Source organism: Ambystoma mexicanum, chromosome 7q (assembly GCF_040938575.1).
Source record: "Ambystoma mexicanum isolate Mex_15411 chromosome 7q, UKY_AmexF1_1, whole genome shotgun sequence".
NCBI classification, from domain to species: domain Eukaryota; kingdom Metazoa; phylum Chordata; class Amphibia; order Caudata; family Ambystomatidae; genus Ambystoma; species Ambystoma mexicanum.
The window spans coordinates 259,852,735-259,879,672 of NC_090941.1; positions in this window are offsets into that span (position 1 = coordinate 259,852,735).

The following is a 26,938-nucleotide window of genomic DNA, read 5'->3' on the forward strand; positions in this document are numbered from 1 at the left end:
GTTATTGATACCCCTAGACTCAATCATAAATATACCAATGGTGCTCCATTTTAGTAGCAGCAGCTATAAGATTGTGTAGGATTTTTTAGAAACTGAGGGTAGAATATGAATAACAAATGAGACAGTAAAAAGGGTGCATAAATAGAGTTATGTGAAGTACATAACAACTCATCAATCATATCCACTTATAGAGTTCATTGACATTAATTCTAGCCGCAGTTACAATATGACACTTCAGGAGTTAAGCCAAATAGATTGTTTAAATAAAATTATGCAGAATAGATCAGTCTCAGAAAGGACTCTTTTGGGTACAAACAGCATACTTTTTTGCACATTAAGGCTTATCGCCGCGGGTATGGTCCAATGAACCTGTGGCTACAACCCTTCCCAGTCGTTGCTCTGGTTAATCGCACCTCCAATATTCAACAGCCCATTGGCTACATCGTAGCCAGTTATTCATCTACATTTAAAAAAAAATAATATCCTTCTAACTGAAACAAATGAAAACTTAATCTGTTAAAGAACAAACACAGTTTAAGAAACACAATTGAATACATACATTTTTATGACCCTCATATCTTGCATGCAGTGCATCATATGCACTATATAAAATATAACATTTGTGCGTAGAAAACAATTGTTTTTTTTTCCTCATACTAATCATTGGGAAAAAAACATCTTGGATTAAAAAAAAAACATTGAAAAAGCTAGGTGGGTTATGCAGAATCAAACTCCACACATTAGAGCCGATTCATGGAATTTATGTGCGCTGAAATTTTCAGCGCAAGCGTGCGAAAGCGTGTGAATCGCAGTGCCAGTGCGGAAATCGCAGCGAAACCCGCGCACAGCGATTAATGGAAGTCCGTGCGCGAGGAAATTCCAGGATGTGCACCAACATTCTGCGTGGCGCACGCTGGCGCACACGTCTCCAAACAGCGTGCGCTAAGCGCACAGCGAAATCGCACATAGCGTGGCGCACACAACAAAAGTAGGAGGAACAGGGGTCGTGACACGTGGAATGGGGAACAAGTCGTGAAAATGTGGGCGTCACGGGGGAAGTACAGGAGGCAAGTGTGCGGAACGCCCACACGCATGTTCAAAATACGTATTCATGGAATCGAATGAGGCTAACGCGTGCGTCAAAAAAGATGCGCTAATCCGGAAACACGTACGCCAGCTGGACCCGCGCAGCATAAAAGTGCACGCAAACAACAAACAAGCACAGACGCCAGGATGAATATACCGTTCCTAGCAGCAGTGGTCGTGGGATACCGCAGGAGGAGGAGGAGGATAGTCAGGCCCAGAATTTTTACACCCAGAACCAGCCTTTTTGGGATGCCTGATGACCAGGTGTATGGGAGGTACAGGTTTCCACCTCACATAATACTCAACCTGGTCAGTGAGTGGGAGGATGACCTCACATCACCCACCCTGTGCTACCAAGCACTCAGCCCCCTGCAGAAGGTCCTCAATGTACTGCACTTCTTGGCCACTGGATCATTTCAACAGACAACTGCTATAATGGGGGAAAGGGGTGTCACAGGCCACGCAGTCACGCTGCCTACACCAGGTCTTGGCCATCATGACTGCACGCCCATCAGTCTGCTGGCACATATACCTGCCCAGAACACCTGCAGAAAAGCAGGCTGTCTTCCAAGGATTTTTAAGGAGTGGCACACTTCCCCAAAGTGCTAGGTGCCATTGACTGCACCCATGTGGCTCTACGTCCCCCCAGGGCATCAGAGCACATCTACAGAAACCGCAAGCACTGGCATTCCATCAACATCAAGGTAGTATGTGATGCCAAGGGATTCATCACCTCAGTAAATGCCAACTATCCAGGGTCCACCCACGACAGTTTTATTTACAGAATGTCAACCCTAAACCGGGACCTAGAAGCTGGGCGGCATGGCGATACATGGCTGCTCAGTGAGTATAAATGCCACAGCACATGCCTGTATGTCAGATCCTGGGTAATGTCACAACCCCACTAATGGTACCCATCACCACCTCCCCAGGGGACAGTGCCTACCCTCTGAGCACCCACATGATGCCGTCAATTCGGAACCCACCACGCCACCTGAGGTAAGATACAACACAGCCCACATTGCAACCCGGGGCATAGTGGAGCGCACATTCGGAGTGCTCAAGTCACGCTTTCGCTCCCTTGACTGTTCTGACGGGCAGCTGTTATACGCTCCCCCAGTAGTGTGCAGGATCATAGTGGCAGCATGTGTCCTGCACAACGTTGCAGCATGCCGGGGCCTGCCCGTGGACATGGTGGTGCCCCCACATCCACAACCACAAGCACGCCCACTGCGCATGGGAGGGGAAAAGGCACGGGATGAGGCAGCCTGTACGCAGCTGGCGGATAATTACTTCACCTAAAATCACACCCCTGTGGAGTGCAAACAGCCCTGGCACATGCCAGCTGACAATCAATGATGATGACATAAGGGAAAGTCAACTGTCACAACCATACCAGCCTGAGATTGGTCACCTGGAAGTGTTACATTGTGTGCCCTACCTACACAAACACCACCAATGCTGTGTCATCAAAAGACACACTTCTATGCTGCAAAAATCATTACCCCCTTGCAAAATACAACATGACAACAGTGCCATGTCACCCAAACCCTCCCCAGTACCGCCACCCAACACACCATGGCATGTCATGCTATGTGAGAGCAAACAAAGCAATCCCCAAAACATCACACAAGTGTCAAAGTACAGTGTCCTCAATGGAAACTGCCCACACAAAATATGCTCCCAGTAATGTAGAACTAACAACACGCATGACCAAATACTTACCAACAATACAATGCAGCTACACAACCTCAACCATAGCATAAACATGACCGTACTAAGTTAAAGTAGTGGTACTCTTACAACCTGATCATGCCAGCACATCAGCCACTTCCAACTGTACAGTGCTGCTGCCACGCAAATGTCCAAGTGCACTGCTTACAACATGAACTCCATCTCCAAAGTAGACCACCTTGTGAAGACGTGAGGAATTAACCTGCAAATTAGGCGAAAGACATGGATGCACAAGCACATAGCAATACACCATGCAGTGTACAATTCAACAACAATATCCACTAGGAATGTATAAACAGTATTGACTACAGACTGCCCACACAGCTCATGGGAGTTCTACGTCACTGTGTAAGTCAATGTCACTTGGGCACACCCTTTTCAAGCCCATGGAAACGGGAAGCAGGAGGGGTGTGTGTCTCACGAACCCGAGCATCTAACTCAAACTCAGGACAAGCCTGCATGTGCCCAGCCGGAATACAGTGGATGCCCACGGGAGCCACACAAGGCAACACACTGCAAAAAAAATAATAAATAAATAAAAAATACAAAATGGCCATGTGGGCGCTGGGGGGGGGCACCCAGGAGGTCCGAGGACAGGGTGCGCACCAACACCCACCTGTGTGGATGTCGGGAAAAAAAAACACCTCCATGGGCTCATGGACGGCACGGCTATGCCAATGTGGGAGAACTGCTGCTGTCGCTATCATCACCCTCTGCTGCTGCCACAGGAGGTGGTGCTGCCACAGGAGGTGGTGGTGCGATGGGAGGCAGCCCACGCAAAGCCCTGGTATGGTCCTCGGTGGCAGCAAGCATGCAGGTGTGGAAGATCTCGTTTTGGAGGATTATAATGTGGAGATCCCCATGCAGCACCTGACGTGATGCACAGATCTCCTCCCGAGTTGCCTGCATCTCAGCTGAGAGCGAACGTGTGAGCCGCTCCAGCTGCTGTTCTGTCCTCAAGTTAGTGGAAGCCTCAAGGTCAACAAGTGTCTCCCTGAGGTGATGGAGTTCTACCCTCAAGACTTCCCTGTGGCCCTGGGACTCTATTCATATTGATTGGCGTAGAGTCTCCAGTGCCGTCCGTCTGTCCCTGTTGGACGCCAACATGTCCTCTCTGTGTGATTGGCAAATGGAGCCTGTTGCCTTCTGTAGTAGCTCCAGCTGCCTTTCAGGGGGGACAATGGAAGTGGCAACCCTCTCCATTGCTTGAGCCATCATCTCAACTGATGCTGCCTGTTGGGTTGCCATACCGTAAATGGATTGTTCCCATGCGGTATTGCCTGGTGGCATACGGCCACCGCGTCGGCGGGCACCACACCTGTTTGGGGCAAGGCGATCTGCGCCTTGCTGTGCCGGCACTGCCTGAGGCTGCAGGACTGCATTGCCCCTCTGATCTGCTGGCCCAGGAACAGGATCAGATGTTGTGGAGTGTGACCCTGCATCCGTAACCGCCAAAGGTAGACTTACCAACACTGACATCCCCATAGAGGGTTCTACCCCTGGTACAGGTGGGTTAGACAGAACAGAATCCCTGCCAAAAACACTTACCTGCGATGGCACATAGGTCTCATCATCCGAATCAGCACCTGAATAGAGGTCTGGGGAGGTTCACCCAGAGGCACCCCTCAATAGAATGTTCTGCAGCAAGATTGGGTTCTCACCCACCACCACACCACGTCCCCCACTGGTGCCCGGTCGTGCCTGAGATTCCTCCTGGGTCTGCACCATCTCCTCAAAATCAACAGCATCAAGTGCGTCATCCCCTGCAAAGACATGAAAGACAAAAAATGGAAACCGGCATTAGCACCATAGCACACAAATAGGCCTGACAAGCTACATAACCAGTACATGATTTACACGATTTACACATGTCCCACATGACTATAACCCTCCCATGCATGCACTGTCACTGAGTTTGAAGGGGACCCAAAAGGCAGACACTGATGACACCTACATGGAAGAGCAACACATTTGCTGCATGCTGGGTAGCACTGCCATCACACATTGGCCTGTGAGTGGCATGTCCAATACACATACATGACACATGCCATCACGCAGATGGCATGTACCATAGCCATGGTAAATTCCACATGTCAGTGAATTAATACTGTCAGCCATCCAAGTGAGATGGACATGATGAGATGAAAAATACTACATAGTGTGACAAAATAGGCATGTGCCACACACAGAAACAAATCCAGTGTACAAAACTACAGTGATTGCAGGCCGATGTACACATCAATGGTTTGTTACTTCAACATGACAGGAAACAACTATCATGTTCCACATTCAAACAGGCCCCATAAATTCCTGTGATCAGGCCAATACTCAATTAGCCTGAATGGTCAAATCATTCATCTAACAGGGTAACACATGTGGTCCAATGTGGGGTTCATCAATGACAGAAGCATGTCACAAATGTGACAATAGGGCTGAGGAATGCGTAGCCAAAGTGGGAGAATTGAAACGATCAGCCTGAATGAACACTGAAAAATACAAACAATGTTGTTGCAAGATGCCACTTCAAGGGCAACTGCCGTAATATTGATCCAAATTACTAATTTGGGCAGAAGGTATACTGTCACACCCAAATCCAAGGCCGCTGAATGTTTTGGATGAAGCACATGGGTGACCCATACCACTCAGGCACACACACCCTCACCTGGCACTCAATCAGAACCCGTCACCCAAACAACATACACATGCATTACACACACATGCATGGGCACTCGCCGGACAATGCTTCATAATCAGGTAGTCCTCCCACACCTTGGATCTGTTCCTCTGTGACGAAGGCCCCAGCAACAGACTCATGTTCAGTGAGTTTGTTGTCCTCTTGTGGAGACCCACCACCAGTCACCAGAGTAGCGGCATAATTTGAGGCCAGCTTGTTCTTTGCTCTGCATTTCAGGTCATTCCACCACTTGTAGCAATCATCAGCTGAGCGCCTCACAAATCCAAGGGCACTTATGCGGTCGGCGATGGTCTGCCAGTGTGCCTTATGTTGACCAGGAGTGGTCTTGCACTCTGCAGTCACCACCATTTCGTGGCTATGTGCTGACACATAGCCCACAAGTGCATCAAGTTCCGTCTCATTGAAGCAAGGCTTCCTTGAGGTACCGGAGTGTGTAGCCGTGTCTGGTGTCTCAGCCTGTCATGCCAGAGCACCCTTCTTCCTCTTCTTTAAAGGTGGAGCAGAGCCAAAGTGGCTTACGCCGCTCTGGTCAGTAGGGGCAGAATCACCGGTGGACTGGGTCGTAGGAGTGTGGGAATGCACAATGACCCTAGTTCTTGATGCAGGCATTGGTTGCAGGGTTATGTTGGCAGGGGGAACGTCAGTTTGATGGACTGGGACTGACACTGTCCTGGCTGGGAGAGTCAGAGCTGGTGCGGATGGAGCTGCAGCTGCCCCTGCAGCCTCCCCACCCTGCATACTTGGGGCAGCAGATGACATAGCTGCCCCAGATCCACGTGGGTTGGTGACAACAACTTGCACCGCCACATGTGGCCTAGACTTGCTGACCTGGAAGTCAGCCAGAGAGTCATCCTGTGCCAGGTTAGGTGCCACAATGGGCTGGTCCAACAGGGGCTGAGCTTGGATGGTGTCAGCCACATTTCCCACAACCATGGGGTTAGAGGGCATGGGTGTCCCTGATTGTTCCTCCACACATGGGGGCATAGGGGCACCCTGCAAATCCTGGCCACGTCCCCTACCGTGCCCACCACGCCCACGTTTGAAAAGGTTGATCACCTTGTCCTCCATTACCGCTTGGTCGCCTCCTAGCCATGGCACTGATGTTGTTGTGCGTATGGGAGTTGCAGTAAACTATTGTCCTGGGCAATTGGGGGTAAAAGGGGTAGGTTACCAGAAGTAATTCGTACCCTAGTGCTCTAACAAGGCTGTCTTTGACAGCTGTCTTCCCTGGGGGAAGATGACGGGTCACGCAACGCACAGGCAGCCCAAAATCAAAGATAAACGAGCACGCAACCCCTCGTAGACCACGTGCAGTGGAACCCAGAAACACAAAAATAAGCGTACGCGTAATACACGCAGCCTACAATGACCTCTGAAAGGGAACGCAACACACGGGGCAAGCACAGTTGCTAAGTACGTGCGGAACTCACCATCTGCCTTGAAAAAGAACGTGAAAAATACGGGCAACACCACCACCAAAAGAAGAATTATACGCTGTCTGAAGAGACACGACAAAAGGAGAAGTGAACTCTGTTTGAGGAAACAGGCCCAACAAAAAATCAGAAAAGAGCTGTCAGAGGTAACAGGGAGTACAAACTAGAAACGCTGTGAAGTAATCGCGTGTGAACCGACAAGAAGTACAGATTTCACCCACTCGCTCTCCACGAAAAGCACGTACAAGGAAATTGCGTCCTACACGCATCTTTTAAACCGGCCCTCACGTACACATCAGAGACGCGTGTACACGGGCGCTTTCATCCAATTTCACGCGATGACACTCAGACGTGCAGTTTTTCCATGTGTGCTCTGTCATCACGTGCTATGAGGGAAACGCCCGCAGGCGTAATGTATCTTACACGCCTACGCGCAAAGGGCCTTTGGTCCAATGGAATCACATGCGTGCGCTGACGCGCTTACGCGCTAAGGCCCTTTCCTCGAATTACACGCTGACGTGCAAGACATGTCGAATCACTCCGTATCAAGCTGGCAACGCGAAAACACACGGAAGACCACGCTCCTGCCCTGAAGGCCATTTTCCTGCCCCCCAGAGCCCCGAGCAGCTCCCACCTGCCATCTGCTGCTGCCTGACTGCCTGCTGCCCACGTGCCCTGCTATATGGTGCCTGCACATCAGCCATCTGCAGGGGTCCAGTTGCTGTTTCCACCCCTGCTGGAACTGAAGACTCCCGACTGGGATACCGTCGCTCCACAGCCCAGCCCCAGGACCCAGTTTCCCAACCACGCCTGCCTCGGGGGTCAAAATGTCGGGGCAAACACCATCTGAGACCACTGGCGACCCCCAGCCGGAGGGGCAGAGGGCCACCAGCTTCAGTCAGAAGGAAGTTGGTGTCCTGGTGGAGCATGTCCTGGGGCAGTATGATGCCCTCTTCAGAACATCATGTGCCAACAAGGAAGGACGGGATAGGATCTTAGACGACTTTGTGGTTGCCACCAACGCAGAGGGGGTGGCAACCCGCAACATCAAGCAAGTCAAGAAGCGCTGGGAGGACTTGAGGTCCGGGACCCTCAACAAGGCCCGGCGCCTCGTGGAGGGGGGCCGGGGCAGCATGAGTACCATCCAGATGAGGGTCCTGGAACGCGTAGGCCCAGCGCTCCACACCCAGATCCTTCGGAGGCAGACCCGTCCGGAGTTGAGCGGTAAGTGGCCAAGCATTGCTGTTTGAGACAGGGCATGTTGCAGGGTGCTGGTTGTCTGATACTTGCCTGTATGTGTGACATAGGCCATGTACGTATGTGTGTGTGCAGGGACATCATGGTCATGCATGTGAGACCAGTAATGTGTGAACCACATGGTTGGTGCATGTGTTACAATGCAACATGCGGAGCAGCATGCGGAATGCACACATTAATGCATGCCTGTCTCTGTTATTGGACATGGATGGGGTGTGAGAAATGGGTGCTGCTGTCATGGACATGTATGGTGTCCATGTCTGTGTGTCTGACTTGCGTGTCTGTGACTTGTAAATGCCATGGATGCATGACACATGTCTGTGACAATGTTCAGATTCACTGATGCAGCCTACTCATCCTTGTATCCACTGTGTCTGGGGTGTACAAGGCCAGATGGATGAAACTATGGTGAAGTGTGTGCATGTGATAGGCATGACCCATGATGCATGTTAGTTTCAAACCAGCATTGTATGTTTCAAGAGTCCCTTGGACATGTATGCTAATGTTCATAGCATGCACCATGTCTGTTACTGCATGTGTTTTGCCTGCACTGATCCATGTGTTGTGGAGGGACATGATGGAAGTGATGTTTGACAGTGCCACTTATCTGCTATTGCTAGCTGTCTAGGGGACCATTGTACAGTACCCTGATGCTTGTGTTCTATGTCTCCCTCTACACAGCGGCAAGTGATGAAGAGGGCAGAGACGGCGCTGTGGAGTAAAGCGGCAGGTATGCCCCCACCGGCCAGCGATGCAAGGCCCAGTCACCCTCCCAGAATTTACCATTGTCCGGGAGAGAGGGGAATGGTGCTGCGTCTGCCACTATGGCTGCAGCGGAAGGGGTGGGTGAGCCCCCACAGGGGCATGCAATGGCGGAATACAGTGTGGAGCCATCCAGGTTCGTAGTTTCCACAGAGGAGGAGGAGGCCGCTACTGAGCCGCACATTGTGCCTGGTGGGGGTGGTACCACTAGTGCAAGTGGTGCAGTCCAGGGCCAGGGGCAGGAGGCAGCACAGGTCACCGCGGAGGGGCCTGTGCATGTCGCTGTCCTTGACCCTGTGACTGAACCACCATGCACCAGCAGGGATGCCCCATCCCAGGCCCGTCCGCAGGTAGGGGGGATGTCCATGTCATCTGACACTCCTCTACCTGCGGACGAGGGGACCACTGGCCGTATGGAGAAGGTCCTGATTGGTGTTGCGTTGCGCACGCGTGACATTCGTGATGACGTGCGTGCTTCCCGGGGGGAGCACGCACGTCATCAGGAAGAGCAGCGTGCCAACGTGGCCCAGTTGGGAGTGTCCATGGTCGGGGGGTTTTGTACATGTGTCGGCCATGTGTCGGCCACTCTGGCACCCTTCACCCCAGCCGGAGGAGGATGTGCAGGCAGCAGGAGCCAGGGCATGGGCACAGGCACAGCAGCAACAAGGTGGGAGCCATGATGGGAATTAGTCTAACTTGAACCCTAGCCCTAAGAACCCTTCACTGTACCCCAGAGATCCTACCTGCATTATTTCCTGCATCCTACGTTCTGTGGAACTGTATCCTGAAATATTGGGCACAAGGCAACTTAGGACTGGACTATTTTAGATAGTGTGGGATATTTTTACCCATGCCTATGCGCCCCATTGCACCCCTTTACCAATGGGGAAAGAAACTGCCAAAAATTGATGCTCTAACCCCGTGTGCTCAAAAATCTGCAAAACTGCACATGGGTCATGATCATAAAAAGCTGCACACCCCTGCCACACACAGTCAAAGTGGGGGTGTCACCAGAATTCTCACTGCAGGAGAATGCCAGTGGGTGCTGTTACATCTAACATGAAGTAAGGCCACATAATTGGGCTAAAAACCGGAAATGCCTTTTAAAAATGCAGCTTTGCAACCTTCAAAGTGCTGTTTTGGTGCTAGATCCATTCATTTTTCAGTGAATCATTGAGATTACATACCAGTCTGGCCACATGTGTTGTTTAAAATGTCTATTTGTGATTAAGTTTTGAAAACCTTTAACTTTGCCCCATTAAGGAAGACATATCTAAAAATTGGCAGTTGTACATCTAATGTTATGCTCTTTCTGTGAAGACGTAAGTGAACCCTGGACCAAAGTTACACAAAAAAAAATAACTGTGGAAAAACTATTGATGCTGCAAATATAATATTGTATACCCGTGTTCTAGAGAAATTGCCCAGACATGTACTGAATTAGGAAATGTTAGGCCAAACCGTTATGATTAAAATTGACAAAATTCCACAGAACGACAAAGACAGCTCTCGCTGAGATGGGAGTTAAATGTCAGGATAACCCACAAAATATGTAATGTATGTGTCTGATTGTATTAGAGGGCAGAAATATAGAAATGTGCATTCATGGAAAAGTTAAATTGTGGTTCAAATCATTGTGGGAGTTCCCAAGTCGCATCATAAAATATGGCAGCTCGTTCTGACTTCCAACCAGAAAAAGGCAAGTGCTTTTGACCTATCACAGCTATGGGGGTGTGGTTTGAAATTCTGCCCCTACCATAAACTTTGTGATGTCACTTGGCATGATAAATGTAGGAACTTCACCACATACAGACACACTGATTCCTGACTACATCCTGATTTCCGTGCAGCGCTTTGTTCCTGACTTCTTCATTCTGTTCCTGAATTTTCATCTTGTCCTGATTCCGACTACTTTGCAAAACCAAGGCCCAGCATTTGCTAAACTCTTTTCAGCTAGGCCCAAATCTTGAACCATCCCAAACTTAAGGGAAATTAATTCTGATCCAGTCTGGCTTGCTACCATTAAGGCTTGCCTGCTGAAACAGGTTATCCCGCTATTCTACCTTGTAAAGTGACCAGAAGGGCCAATCCAATCCAATCCAATCTGAGGTGCAGTCCAATTGACCAGAACCGCCCAGCTGACAATTCCACCAGAGGTGCCCTGCTGCCGGTAGACCTGACCTGTGATGACCAGAACCTGACGACCCAATCTTAATTTTCAAGTCGACTGTAAGTATAAACAGGAATCATAGTCACCCATAGTATATTTGCTTGACCTATACCAATCTCAATCTATCCCATCTTTAACTTCAGAACCTCTAATATTGTCAGAACTATTCTTGCAACCCTGTTGTAATCCATAGTGTAAGCGCTGATTTTCTCGCATTTGTTTTACAAGACCATAAGCCATAAGTGATTTGGATTAAATAAAGTAATTCCCATACAGAAAACGTAGTATCCGCCACGTGAAGAGTTTCAAGCGGCAGCGCGTAACTGTCGAGATTCACGGGTGGCATTCTCTTTTTCTTAGTCATTACTATAGTGTAGATAAAACCAATCTGTCATTTTAAAACCAAATTTCTGCTCTTCGCTGTTCTATTTTTTCAAAAACGCCTCTCATTAAAACTTACATAATTTCTTCAATTTTATAGCTAGAGACTTAATTTCAACTCATAGTTAACCCTATTGTAAAACAGTGTATTTGACCTGTTTTTATTAAAAATCGCATAGCAGAAATTAGGCGCGATTTAGCATTTTTGCAAAAGTTTTACATGTGTCTTTTCCTTTTCAAAGTGTTGCTTAACTTCCATTCTGATTTAAAGTGTGTTCTGTTGCTCATCTTGTAGCTTATGTTTGTTAGGACCTGTCCAGTGTTGCTCTCATAAGAATTTCTATCAATTTAAGGATTTTGGCACACTTTTCATTGTTTCACAAAGCCAGTCTCAACTGTCAGTTTAAAAAGTGTCAATTTCCAAAAGCGCTTTTCCCTCTTGTTTTGGGAGGGAAGACTATATTCAAACACTGTACTCTGTTCTTCATTCCTAAATTCATGCTTCTTACTGACATATGTGTATAATTGCTCATTTGTGCATTAAGGACTTTGCAGGGGGAAATCTTAACTTAAACTCTATCTTTTCACACAAACCAAAACTGTTCTTTTCCTGTGTTTTGTATTCTTTATTGCTATAAGTGAATTCAATTGCTTTACTTACTTTCTGAATTTGAATTGTTTTGTTACAACATTGGGATTGCTGCCCCATATATATATATATATATATATGTATATATATATATATATATATATATATTACATGGACGCGGTAGCGTCCATGTAGTTATGGTTAAGTTGGTGTTTCCATAGGAAGAGCGTTTTTGCATTTTTGGGTGGCTTATAACTTCGCTCCCTCTGGACGAATCCTCACCAAACTTTGCAAAAAAGGTATATGGCCCACTCGGAATTTTTTTGCAAAGTTTGGTGAGGATTCGTCCAGGGGGGGAAAAGTTATAGGGGGAGTCCCAAAACTTGTGTTTTTTCCTAGAGACATAATGGGAAAAAACTTTGCACATGGCCACAGGCCAAACCGCTGGACGGATTTACACCAAATTTGTGGTGGGAGTGGGGGCTTGGTCCCGAAAGTGTGCTTTTGCAAATTTGGTGTAAATCCGTCCAGTAGTTTTTTATAAAATGACCAAAACGTAAGGCAAAGAAATTAGTGATATATGTGTTTGCTTTGCGGACGGACTTCCCTGTTCGCTCCGCGGACAGCACCCCGATTGGCTCATGGCCTTGCGTCATGTCCGCGGACAAGCAACGTGTTCGTTGATTGGACGGCGAGGGGCATGGAGCGCGTCAGATTTTCTGTGGCGCCCGCCATCTTGTATTCGCCGTCGACCACGTACAGCACAGTGAAACGTGGATAAAAAATTGTATTTAGTGCTGTGTGTTGGTGTGTAAGAGTGTTTGGGGAGGGTGGGGGAGTATGAGAAAGGTTCAATGTTTTGTTATTTTATGTGCTAGACATTTTTGTTGCGTTCGATTTGTCCGCGGAGAACGCGGCTGTTCTGACATTTTGTAAATAAACTAAATGGTGGGGTGTTTAGAGTACGGAGTATGTGTCATTTTTGTTCACAAGGAAGGTAAAAATGAGCTATGAACACTCGCAGTGTACTTAATTGTTCGTAAATACACAAACTGGGGGTGTCCTCAGGACGCTGTCCGTATTGTAATCTGTCTAGTTGAATGTGTTCTAAGAACACTCGCGGTGTCCCGAAATGGTTGCAATTACACAAAATGGGGGTGTTCTGAGAACGTTGTTTGTATTGTTCGTTGTCAGGGTGAAAGTGTTTTAAGACCACTACTTTTGTCCGCTAATAGTACAATTTCCTATGGGCGTCAACCGACTTTTTGTCAACTAAAGAAACGATAAATCTGGCTGGTGTGCGCCGACATTATGTGATAATCCTATGACTGACGCTATTGACCTGGCTGACTTGCTTTTGCGACACTAAATCATATCTCCCGCCCCTAAACCTGATATTATCAAAGCATTCATATTCCCAGCCTCTCTCCGTGACGTTACAGGGTGCGTCATCAAATACGCCCAGTCCTCTGCAGTCCTAAGTGACTTTACACAGAACCCGGAAGACAACACATATTATGTCACAACACAGTGCGCCACAATTCGGAATATGAAACAGTGATTTAAAAGCAAACAGCAAGATTGTAAATTTTGTAAAGTACATTTATTTGACATCAAATGTTTAGAGAATATTCAGCAATTTGCATTTGTCTTTGTTGTCGATCCGCAAAAGTTCATGTTGAGGCACGCGATGTTCCTTTGCGGTACAGAGGGTGTTAGATCAGCTTATAACTCAGTGCGCCACAATTCGGAATATGAAACTGTGGTTTAAAAGTAAACAGCAGGATTGTACATTTGGTAAAGTACATTTATTACACATGAAATGTTTAGTGAATATTCAGCGATTTTCTATTGTCTCTGCTGTCAATCAGCAAAAGTTTATTTTGAGCCACGCGTTGTTCCTTTGCGGTAGATAGGTTGTTGGTTTATGATAAAAGCAGTAAATGGTCGCTCTGATAATCGGAAGGTTGCTCCAACAACGAGCCATTAGACCACCCGATTGGTTGGTATGTTGTTTGTAGCCGCTAGTACTGCGTAAGGGCATATTGGTCCTTGGCGATTGTCCCATAAAATGGTGAGGGTCATGAAGTTGTATATTTGGACCTGCACCTGGCAGTTGAAGACCCCATCTGCTGGAGTCTGTAAATCGTGACATAGGCAAAATGGGGCCACATACCTGTTTTAAAAAACATAAATTAGTCTCACCAGCCGATCTTCATTAAAAATCATCATTTTATTTATTAGGGCGTGAAACTATTTGCTATCGAAGATAGTGCAACGGAGTATGTTAATAATAAAATAACAATATTTTCCCATTCATATAGCGCTAAGAACCGTGAGGTATCTAAGAGGTGCTTATTATTATCCACAGTGTGTGGTGCTCATTTATCGACCACGGAAGGATGAAAGGCTGAGTTTGGTCTTGCCAGGATTCGAACTTGCGTTAGCAAGCTGTACACGGATGTCAAAGCGAGCGTTGTACTCGCTGTGCCACTTGACAGGCTACAGTGAAGTGGCACAGCGAGTAGAGCACTTGACCGCCTATAGACCGGTTAAATTATTTCTACTAACCCACCCTGCGTCGTCTGCCTTTTTCAGAGGCCTCTAAACGACAGGGGATCAATTCGGCGGTGATAGTGCGCGGTAGAAAACATTATGCCACTTTCAACGAACAAGTTCAACTTGAGCGGTCTTTAATGCTACGCTATTGTAATTATATTTGGTATAAAATAATCTAAAGGGTTACTTACAGTACAATTGCAATTTCCATTGTCTACGAGTAGTGCAGTCCCAAAATACGACTCCGCGTGTGCGAACGATCTTTCGCATAGTGATACAATATATAAAAGTGGTTTCGTTTCAGAAATTTCATCCTTATCTTCTCTTACGTTTTAGCAACACTCCTTCAAGAGAAGTCTTTCATCACAATCTCTGTCTGTCAAGGTCAAAACACAATACAGCCTTATAGTCCGCTTCGTGAGCCTCTCCGGGGCCCGAGAAAAAAATGGAAGCAGCTGACCTTCACTGTGAACGAGCATAAATTCTTACTTTGCAACATTCTGTGTAAAGCCATCTGTGAGAAGTTGGTTTTTGCACGCCATGTTTGTATATTGTTTGTGTGATATTAAAAAAAGTTTGTTTAAGGGACGTTATGGTTATAAGTACAGCCGAAAGACCCCTGAAAATCGCAAGTTATGGTAAGCTATGAAAAATAACTTGCGCCACCACCGTGCACTGCTAAGACTAACACCCAGGACATCAAAGATGACATCGCAAATGTCATTGATGAAATCACTGATGACATCACATGTGTATGTACTTTTCATGGAATTTGTGTACTAGGGATTTTTATTATAATGTTGCGAAAAAGTGCCAAGGATATTGCAATAAATATCATACCGTTATTAGTGCTTTGAACAATGCATTGATATAAATAGCATTGTATTATGGGATTCTATCTAGTATACTGAGCTACTAATGGAGAAACATAGCATTGTGTGCAGAGTACAAGATGAAAGTATAATATTTGTAATGTTAATATGTTGAATAATGAAATGATAATTGTCCTGAAATGTTCGAAAATTCACAAAATGGCGGTGTTCTGAGGACGTTATTCGTATTGTGTGATTGCTTAGCTGTATGCAATGAGGGAATGACACAGAGAGTAAAGTGGACGCCGTCAGCGGACACCGCGGCTGTTCGTGGACAGGGCGTGCTACATCCGGGTTTTTCCAGGAAATCCAACATGGAAAGAAGACTGTACGGATCAGCCAATCACATGTGGAGGTTGTGGATTTGTGTTGAAAGAGACTGTGTGTGGTGAAGATGGCAGAAGTAGAGAAAGTCAGGGTGTTGGTGCTTGGAGATATGTTTGTGTATGGTTTACAACAGTACGCTCAATGCAGGCATGTTGCAAAGAACTTTGATGTGAAAGGAGTGGAGGTGGTGTTGAGCACTGTGCCTGATTGCAATGTACAGGGAATTGTACAAGTTTGTGAGGATATGGCCACGATGAACAGTCCGCATGTGGTAGTTTTGCACTATGGTGCTTTCCATTTGGGCAACGTCAGTGCCCCCACTTTGTTGGCTGATTTGGAATGCTTTGTTCAAGCCGTAATGAAGATCCTTCCAAATGCGAAAGTAATTTTTTCTGGATTACTACCTAGGGCAATATGGGACAATAGTTCAGTTTTTTGTCCTCAGCAAAACATTGCTAGGTGTGTCATCAACCGAGGCATGTGTGCCTTCATGCTTAGAGCTGGTATGTTCTTCTGTAATAATGAGAATATTGATGCCAGTAATGCTGTTAATTTTAAAGAAGATGGCATTTCTTTATCTTTTACGGGAAATGCCTTTCTATTTTGGAATGTAAGGGTTGCTTTCGAGAAGGATATGTGAAGATTTTAGGAGTAAAGTAAGAAAAAAAAACAAGAAAAAAATACAAAATAACAGGTGTCTGTCAAGCATCTGTAAAAAAAACAAAAAAAACTGCTCTTTTCAGAGCCAACTTCAAAGGGGAAATGGGCACACTATTTAAATTTACATTCACCACGCTCAGATTTTCGATATGTCCGCGGACATGGCGGTAGTCTGTGGACATGAAAATCACTACGAGGGGCTTAGTATGTTCTATGTTACATGTATATGAAGTCAGGGATATTATGGTTAAGTTGTGCTACTAAAAACCTATGAAATTCGGTGAACAAACGTTGTTAAAGGGACGTTATGGTTAAGTTGCGCTACTAAAAACCTATGAAATTCAGTAAAAAAACTTTGTTTAAGGGACGTTATGGTTAAGTTGCACTACTAAAAACCTTTGAAATTCAGTAAAAAAACGTTGTTAAAGGGACGTTATGGTTGCGCTACTAAAAACCTATGAAATTCAATGAAAAAACGTTGTTAAAGGGACGTTATGGTTCCAAGTAAAACCGAAAAACCCATGAAATTCTCCAGTTAAGGTAAGCTAAGCAACCATAACTCGCGCCACCACCGTGCACTGCTAAAACTAACACCCACACCATCAAAGATGACATCACAAATGTCATCACAAATGTCACTTAACCATAACATCCCTTTAACACAGTTTTTTCACTGAATTTCATGGGTTTTTAGTAGCGCAACTTAACCATAAAGTCCCTTTTTACAAAGTTTTTTTTACTAAATTTCACAGGTTTTTAGTAGCGCAACTTAACAATATAATCTCTGAGTTTATGTACATGTAACATAGAACATACTGAACCCTCTCTACTGAATTTGATGTCCGCAAACTCTTCTAATGTCCGCGGACATATGCGGACAACAGCACCACTACCCAAAAAGTCTGGGGTGTATGTTTAATTGTTATATCATAACATATGAACATTTTGAAAATTCACAAACCAGAACACATACACATTATATGTAGTAATAAATAAGAAGTGTAACCCATGTATATAACACATTAACCATTCATATAAATACAATATTTTCTAAAATGGAATATACCAAAAGAAGAAAGATAGTCTTCCAACATGATTACCTCACAGAAACTCCACAACTAAGAGCAACAGCAGATCTACAGACCAGTAAGAACACACCTTACCAGAAGCTAGTAAGTGTACTGCATTTTACTCATATACTTGTAAACTTTCTGGATTAGATACAAAAAAAGTGATATTATGTTTTTTTTTCTCATAGAAATATCTAGTACTCTGGAGTGGCTAGAGGAGCATTTCCCACGTGAGGAAATGTCTGAAGATAGCGAACCCAATGGTAGACACTTTGCTATATAAATCAATTGATAAATATTATTTTATATACATTTAACATATACTTTTTTTTGTGCAGACCATACAAAGATTTAAAATACTAAAGAAAAAGAAGTATTGGATAAGACTCTCCAGCACATAGAAGAAAAAATGAACCTACTCATGGTAAATTTTAACAATTTAAAAAACTTTGTGGAGGATCACTTGAAACAAACAACTACATACCATGGTCCCACATGTACCTGTCCCCCTAACCATATCCCAGTCAATTATCCCCAAACCCTCTCCATGAACCAAAACGTTTTAATGAGACTTCCATCCCTTCTTTACCTCATATAAATCCTATTGAAACCCCCAATTCTCCTGTTTTTGTTTCAGTGTCTGCCTCACCTTCTCTGCCATAAATTTAACATCCATATAAAATAAAGTAAAATTATTATATTGTGTCCTAATTTATTTCTTGCCTTTTTTTAAAAAGCAGTTCAGGTGTCCGCGGACAGCGCGGGTGTCCAGAATGTCTGTAAAAAAACGAAAATGGGAGCATCCTAAGGACACTATATCTGTTTGTAATGTTTGCATGCAAGTTGAAACTGTTCTAAGAACACAGCTGGTGTTCGGTATGTCCGCAATCAAACTACCACATGTGGTGTCCTGAAATGTTCGTCAATAAACAAAATGGAGGTGTCCTGAAGATGCTAGACCTGTCCGTATTGATCGCAGGCGAGTTGAAACTGTTCTAAGAACACAGGCAGTATCCTGAAATGTTCGTAAACAAACTAAATGGGGGTGTCCTAAGGGCGGTATACTTGTACGTATTGTTCGGAGGCAAGCTGAAACTGTCCTAAGAACACACATGGTGTCCTGAAGTGTTCGTCAATAAACAAAATGGGGGTGTCCTGAGGACGCTAGACCTATCCGTATTGTTCGCAGGCGAGTTGAAATTGTTCTAGGAACACACGCGGTGCCCTGAAATGTTCGTAAATAACCAAAATGGATGTGTCCTGAGGACGCTATGCCTGTACGTATTGTTCAGAGGCAAACTGAAACTGTCAAAAGAAGAAACGCTGTGTCCTGAAATGTTCGTAAATAAACAAAATGGGGGTGTCCTGAGGACGCTAGATCTGTCTGTATTCTTCGAAGGTGAGTTGAAACTGTTCTAAGAACACAGGCAGAATCCTGAAATGTGTGTAAATAAACAAAATGGGGATGTCCTAAGGACGCTATACCTGTCGGAGGCAAGATGAAACTGTCCTAAGAACACACACGTGTCCTAAAATATTCGTAAATAAACAAAATCGGGGTGTCCTCAGGATGCTAGACCTGTTCGTGCTGTTCGTAAGCATGTTCAAACTGTTCTAAGAACACATTAAGTGTCCCGGGATGTTCGCAAATAAACAAAATGGGGTGTCCTGAGGATTCTATGCCTGTCCTTATTGTTCGCAAGCGAGTTGAAACTGTTCTAAGAAAAAACGCCTGTCCATAACTGTTTGTTTCACTTGTGACACACTTTTAATTAGTTTCAGGACCCGAACAGTGTCCGTAGAACACCAACGCGAATGCGCAAAACAATTTCAGTGCATTTGATGTCATGCGGACACCCTCTCCCTTCGCGGACATGTTCGCGAAGATATCATATGACCGCACCCATGCTGTGCGTGTGTTCTGACTGCGAACACTGTTCGTGTCCCCAAACAATTTAAAACTACCTTTTCAAGCAATCCACAATATTTTTCAATAATAACTCACCATAGCACAAGTCCCACATAGTAATGCTGAGTTTCTACATACCTTTTGGGACTTTTTGAACCTTTTTTTGGTGTTCGATCTGTCCGCAGACAGCGTGCATGTCTGCAAACCTCGCACAAGCAGCCCTATAAAAGGCCACACCCTAGAGCTCATTCTCATTGTGTTTCTGGCTATCTTACAGAACACAGTGCATTTTCCTGCCAACTTTCCAGATTTTCATCTAAAACCTGATGGCATCCATGGCTGCAGTACTGCCACCTGGTGCTACATCTGCCTCAGCACCACCACCACCCCCTCCACCACCACAACCTCCCCAAGGGCCTGAAGACGGGAACAGGAGTGAGGATGCAGAGGAGGATGAAGAGGATAACGAGAATGAGGTAGAGGAACTCCCTACTACCAGCACTCATCGTGAGTCTTGGGTGTGGCGGTTATTTACCATTCATGGTAATGTTCCTAAGGCGCGTGCGAACCAAGTCACCTGCAAAGAGTGCAAAATGGTACTCAGTCGCGGGAGGGCTGGTTCATACAGCTTTGGAACAACTACCATGAAGCGACACCTAAAGTCATTCCACACTGGGGCCATTCGCAAGGTTGTGCCTTGCGAGGAGCGTAGTAGGTTGACTTCCTCTACTTCATCCTCCATTTCCGATCCTGTCACCACAAGGAACACTCCTGTGGGACAGCGTATTCCTCAAACTGCCTCACAGGCCATACGCAATACTGATGACCCTTACCTTTCGAGAGTTACAGTTCTGTGTATGTACTGCGATGTAGTACTGTGCAGGGGAGAGACTTCGAAGTGCTTTTGAGGCTCTGGTCTCAGAGCACGAGAAGATCTGCTCACTATCCAAGTAAAACCCACTCTACATCTTCCTCTCTCCACCCGCCCTTTCTTATCCCTGTGGTTGGTGTCGCCCCCTTACCCACCTTTTCCCTCCTCTCCTAGTGTGTCGTGTATAAAAAAAATATATATATTAAACAACAAAAATAAAAAATAAAGTCTCTTTTCAGAGCCGCCTTTCACAGTTTAAAAATAGAAGTGAAAATAAATGAAGCAGTTACCTGGGTATTTTTTAGAAGTCTGCGGACAGTCCGTGAACATCTAAAATTTTGGGGTGCCGCCCTATCATAACCATTGCAGTTTTGTCTGGGAGGAAGTGGTGGCTCTGAAAAGAGCCTTTTGGTGGTGTTTGTTTGTGTTTGAAAAATTTGAAATGCTCAACACCTACTACAAAATGGATGCTGTAATTCCAAAAAATGTTGCAATGCATTTTGTTCATTTCTCAGAAAAATCTGATTGCCAGCATAAGTAAGATGGACTCCATCTCTGTGAAAAATGTATGTACTACGAAACATAATATTTTCATTGTGAAAAGAGGACATGCCAAAATCTCTTAGAAAGTCACAAACAGCCTTATTGACATTGCGCCTTGCTTTCTCCATTTGTGGACCAAATGAAGAAGAACGAAGCCACATTTGTCTCTGCGCAATCCGTGAAAAAATTACTTGAGAATTTGGAAACATGTCCATGACCTTCCCAAGTCCTTCTTTCATTGGATATTGCAAAGCAATTCCAGACACATGTCCTAAACTGTTCCTTCCACAATGAATTACAATTATGTCTGGATGTTGCTCTTTCTCCAATGTCGCACAGAGAGGTAGCAAGTCCAACCACTTCATTCCACGTACTCCATGCCAGTGCTTCTCCCAAAATCCAAACAATCTGTTTTCTGAAACACACAGCCATAGCTATCTATTCTTTTCTCAGCAAAAAGAGTATCTGAGAAACTCTCCTGGCATAACACACCCACTAAACTTTACTGACCAATCCCTTGCTCTGCTCATTCTCATTTGCATGCCTCCCCACCCCAAAATCCCCAGATGATACACGCGATGTCCGCGGACTACCGCCATGTCCGCGGACATATCGTAACATGGACAATCCTTCTACCATTTGCATTTCACTTTCTGTGCCATTCCCTCATTGGATATAGCTAAGAAGTCACACGACCATCCACCAATCACATCTAAGACCTCTACATCTAACTGCATCATCATAGATCAGCACTTCAAATGTACTGTTAATCTCTCTGAGTACAAATGTCATATCATTGGAAAGCTCCTTCTACAAGAAATACTGTACAAGTCTCCAAGATTTCTACTTGCAGCTGCATGCATATCCATATGCATGAACACAAACTACAGGTATACATATTTTCTGTATAGTACATGTACAATTCTTATAGATTCATATAAACAGATTAACTGACTTTTAGCTTGTATAATCTATAAAATTAACTTACTGTCATTTTTTCCATCTCCTATAATCAACTGTCACTTCCAAACATATCTGCTATTTAATTTCTTTTTACACACATATTTTCAAAGCATGCTGAACGAACATATTTAAATTACAATATAAAGAGTTAAAATACTCAAACAAAATAGCATGCACTCAGTATGTTCAAATATCAAACAACACACTTGTACAAAAACATAAAAATGTATGTATGTATTTATTTATTTATTTATATTTATATAGTGTGCAAGCAGCCCATTGCATTGAGGCGCTGTTACTTGCAAGAGCTTAGTTACAGGAATAGTGGCATTCAGTGGTACATTATGAATTCCACAAGGCATAGAACTGATATTTTGGTTGGTACAGTTAGTCATTACAATACAACTTATGCATTAAGAACACATTTTATGTATTCAATTGGTGCAACGCATCTTATGTGAATAAGATAGTTTTGATGGTTTTGCGGAAGGCGCTGAGGGTCAATGTCAATTAAAAAAATCAATGTCTAAATTAAAAACAGTGCTATATACAAACAAAATTACTAATTTGTTTTCTTTACAATTGCAGTGAAGACCATTCTCCTGAAAAAAAGCAGCCGAATTTGAAGTACAAAGAACAACTAAGAAGAAACCTGCTCATTGCAGAAATAAAGTAAATTAAGTAAGGTTAATTCATGCTATTTCTGTGCCTAAAAATAGAGATTGTGCACCATTCTGTCCACAAATCCCCATTTCTTAAACAGAGATTTACAGGCAGAATGGCACACAAATTCCTATTTTTCAGCACACAAATGACCCAACTCAGCCGCTAGAATTTTGATAGTATAGAACAAACAACTCTTTTAATTGTATACCATTAGATTTACTATTTGTACTTCTCCACACCACCAGGTTACTTTCTACTGTCATCTGAACCCCAGTTTAGTAGCACGTAAATTCAAGAATACCCACCCCAACTAGTTGTAGTTGCCCAATGCACAATCACACACCATTACATACATCTTTATCATCTTACTCAGACACTCATGCACACAGCACACATAAATTGCAGAACACCCCAACCCATACCTTCTTTATTTTTTTCAACAGACCCTAAAGAATGCCTACCAAAATCAAGTCCGTAGAAAGCAACGCAGAAGCAGAGCAAATGAAAATAGAAGTGTCCAAAATAAGCATCAATCTCTAGCAAAATTTGTAAAAAAAAAGTTCAAACAAAACAGCTAATACAGTCATTTAGCGAAACAAAACAAGCTTCAAGAACAGAAACTTTGCCTCCTCTATGAAAATGTAAAATGAATCAGAAAACAATTAATACAAATTCAGCTACCACTACAGATAAAACTGCTCCTATAAATCTTGATATAGTGCAAAGTAAGCATACCAAAAAAAGTATTTTAGCAAAAATGTTCCATCACAGAGTCCTTCAAAATCTTATAAAAACAGAAGAGAAATCAGGCATAACCCTTAAAACCTATCGTAGGAAATTAATTTTAGAAGAGTTGATAGACAGTGCAATCCTTCTCAAAAGAAAGTTATTTATTTTAGTGTTAAACAAAATGAAACCACTAACAAAACTAATGACTAAATTACAAAAAAGACTTCTCAATAAACGAAATCTCAACAGAAATAACTTCTTAAGTATCTGTGTAGGTGAGTGGAGTCACACTACAAGCACAGAACCATATTTTAATGAAGAAGTATACAAACAAAAACAAAAAAATACTATTGCCATACATAGCAGTGGACAAGGTTATGAGAAAGTTAATAATACCATAATAGAACAAGAAATACTGCTTACAAAAATATCCCCAGAAAACTTAGAATTACCTTTCCATTCAACTGGATCAGAGCGTCTAGTATACAAATGGCCATGCACGTCAATGTGTAACATTCCCAAAAGATCTTTCAAGTCTTTACGCCAATTCCTCAATCAATATGTGAAAGGCAAAGACAAAATCAAAATTAAACTACTGCAAAATATGGATACCTGTCCAGTGCGCAAGTACACAGGACTACAAGGACATTCACTGGCCTGCATTTCAGGACCTACTTGCAAAACCACCTTCCATTATATCAAAATAATATCAACACATCTTTCAACATAAGGAATCTAGTCTATAAACTGTACTATGCTATAAGTCCTGCTTTAGCACTAGTCAATTTAAATAACATTCTTCTACATGGTACAGCAAAAGACCTACCTGAAGAAATTGACTATAGCCAGAAAAAATATTTTGGAAGTGAAAGTCACTCACAGAATGAAATAGCTTTAAAGCAAATTAGCAACAATTCTATGCATGGCAACCTTCTACTACACACATACAAAAAAGAAATACTGAAATTTAAAAGTACATCTGCTGAAGTACCAAACCATGTGTGTGTATATTGCCGTATAGAACTTTTTATAAAAGTAACACAAAAACTGTAGACCTTACATACAAAATAGAAGACAATGAAGAATCTAAATGGTTTGAATTAGCTCTCTACCTTATAGCAGAAAACAAATACGAAATAACTGACCCCTTAATACTTTGCAGTTACTGCACTACAAAACTTGAAAACAACCAAACTCCTTCACATGCTATCACAAATAATTTGGAATTATTTCCACTACCAAAACCCCTACAACAACTCAATTTATATGCGAGCATCATAATTCAAACAGTGCACCCTTTTCAAGCAATAATACGCCTTCAACCAAAAAAAGCAAAATTACCTCCCTCTGAATTAGTGAAAGGTATTTGTGGAAAAGTAGTGTATTTACCATTAGATCTAAAACAAAATGTGCACACTGTAGGCGTGCAACGTCCAATGGAGCAATATTTAATTATCTTAGTAAATGGTGTACCTACAAAAGACAAACAAATTTGTCAACAACTGGTAGATTTACATAAAGTTAGACAAGCCTTGCAATATCTAAAAGACAATAATGAATACTACAAAGAAATTAATATTGAAGAAAACTTGAAGGATACCACAGAAATAATTCAAGAGACACAAGAAGCTGGTCAATTTGAGCTCCTTGATCCTGCTACAATATCCAATACTTTAGACCATTATGCACTTCACACATTGCACACTAATGACACCGTAGAAGATGCACTAGAAACATACCAAATGCGTCAAACAAAAGGATCACCAATCAGCATATGGGAAAAAAGTATAGAAGCACATGCTTTTCCTCTACCCTTTCCTACTGGCAAAGGAGGAAGGTACGATGATAGATCTATTCAAATAACAGCATCAGAATACCGCTCATTACGGATGTATTCTGAAGATCCCAGATATAGACAAAATGTGGAATACATATTCCACCTACTCTTTCAAAGTGAACTAGCACCTTTATGTTACGGAGTTGCACACACATTAAAATCAGGATCCCACTTTCAAAATATGTCAGCTACACAATTATTACAAAAAGTGCAACAAAAAGAGGAGGTTTCACAATCAAATATTACAAATCTGTTAGCAAACATGCGTGGTACTAAAGAGTACTGGTTTTGACATCATGGAGATGTACGTTGTATGATAAGAAACCTTGGCCCACCCACTTACTTTGTTACATTAAGTTGTGCAGAATATGCATGGGAAGATTTACATGATTTCCTACGTATATCAAACAAAAACAAAACAAACATAGATATACTAACACCTGGAGAACTTTGTTCTCTAGATCCTGTTAATGTTTCATGATATTTTCACCATTGCTTCATTACTATGCTACACTTTATTTGTAATACAACTGTTCCTCCCCTTGGAGAAGTGCAACACTTCTTTTGGAAAAAAGAATACCAAGCCAGAGGAGCACCACATATCCACATACTTTTATGGATTAAAGATGCTCCTAAATTTGGTCAAAACAGTGATGCCACTGTTTTACAGTTTATTGAAAAATATGTCACTTGTGAAATTCCATCAGAAGCAACAAATAGTGATCTTCGTGTACAAATTTTATAATTTCAAAGACACAAATGTGGCAAATATTGTCATCACAAATACAAAACAAAAAGGAAATACTACACCAAATGCTGCTTTGGTTTCCCTAGACCGGTTACAAAAACAGGTCAAGTGAACAACTTCATGTCTTCAGTTAGACATAGTGTTAAAGGTAAATCGCTAAAAATACATATTACATAAAAAGAACAGAAGAAGAAACATAGATCAATGATTACAATGCAATCATTGCCCACTTATGCAATGCAAACATAGATGTGCAGTACATTGCAGACAATTCCACTGCAGTTGCACGATATGTTACAGCATACTTAACCAAAGCAGAAAAAACAGAGCTCCAAGACCTCTGGAATGACCTGTCATCAGACAAAACACTGTCTCAGAAATTATACAGCTTGGGCATAAAAATGCTCTCCCATAGAGAATGTGGCTCCTATGAAGCAGCAGATCGTTTAACTGATACTGCTTTTTATGGAAAATCTGAAAATATAGTATGGCTAAGTCTTGGTCCTGCTAAATCTAGAAAAAGAGTTCTAAAATCATACGAAGATATAGAAACAATAGCCAAACATGATCCCAACAGCCAAGACATTTTAAAAAACAATTTACTGGACACATACTACCCAAACAGAAGTAACACTTTGGAAACCATGTGTCTATATCACATAGCCCAAAACTTCACATACAAAAATAATATAAAACCTGATGAAAAAAAAGGTAAATAAAGAGTGACAAATTGTGAAGGCAGCTTAGTAAAACTCACCAAACCAAATTTAATTAATCATATCAAATTGTCATTAAAGACTCCTCAACATAAAGAACTATATTACATGTCCCTACTGTAACTCTTTAAATCATGGAGAAAAGAAGAAGAAATACTAGATAACTATGACTCCTATGAAGACGCTTTCAAAGCAAATGAAAGCACTATAACTGATGTAAACTTTACACAGTACAAAAAAAAGTTGCACAATGAACAGCAACACGAAGAAGAACTCCAGGCCCAACTAGATAAGGACACTCCTGACAGTAGTCAACCTTCTGTAACAGGAAGCCAAGAAGCACTGGGAGAGCCACTAATAA